Genomic DNA, 971 nt, shown 5'->3' with positions numbered 1-971 from the left:
CTTTTTAAATGTCTCATTCTCTGGAAGATGTGTGTCTGGAAAGAAGATCAGGGATTGGTCCAGTGTCTGGCCAATGGTGGAGCAGCATTCCCTGTGATGTCAACATGTTGGTATTAAAAAAAAAAAAAAAATTAAATATATATATATATATTTATATAGTGAGCGATATCAGGAGTGTGTCAGATTTTCCAACTTTGGATTTTTGGAGTGATGATGGCAGGGAGAGGGGGAGGAGAAAGTGTGGGAGGTAAGAGAAGAATAGAAACTGGGATAACAAAAAAAATAGGGAATGAGGGAGACAGAGAGATACAAATTAAGCAAAAGACTGGACTATAAAGGGGTTAAACGGAGGGAGGAGAATCAGACTGTGTAAAAAAATAGAGCAACAAAGGTAAATGAGGGGAAAAATAATGAGTGTATTAAACAAGTGGTAAGCACTGGGGAGAGTGAACAGCTGATGAGCTGCAAGAGTTATAATGGGACAGATTAATAATGAAAGGAGAAGCTCCAGGCAACAGATAGTAATCTGCATCCAGGAAAGAGAATCTCAGATAGGTTTAAAATGAGGCAACAAGACGTATTAAGATTGTAAGCTCTGCAGAACACGTAACTTTCTCCTCCGTATCCAGTGACGTACCCAAGAGATCCATTACCACTTTATCATCCAGCGTTCACGTACAGATGATTGTATAAATTAACGAGTACTTATAAGGATAGTATATGTCTGGAATTCCCTGCCCGTCTATATTATATACATCTTTATTTATTTAAGTTAACTGAGTGGAATAGATCTTTGAACAAATCTAAAGTATTTTAACATCTTATTACCTCTGTAACATCTTATTACAGTAACCCAGCTCCTGAGTGTCTTATTACCTCTGTAACATCTTATTACAGTAACCCAGCTCCTGAGTGTCTTATTACCTCTGTAACGTCTTATTACAGTAACCCAGCTCCTGAGTGTCTTATTA

This window comes from Mixophyes fleayi, chromosome 4, assembly GCF_038048845.1.
Source record: "Mixophyes fleayi isolate aMixFle1 chromosome 4, aMixFle1.hap1, whole genome shotgun sequence".
NCBI classification, from domain to species: domain Eukaryota; kingdom Metazoa; phylum Chordata; class Amphibia; order Anura; family Limnodynastidae; genus Mixophyes; species Mixophyes fleayi.
The sequence above is the reverse complement of the archived record's forward strand: the minus strand, read 5'-3'. Positions refer to the sequence as shown.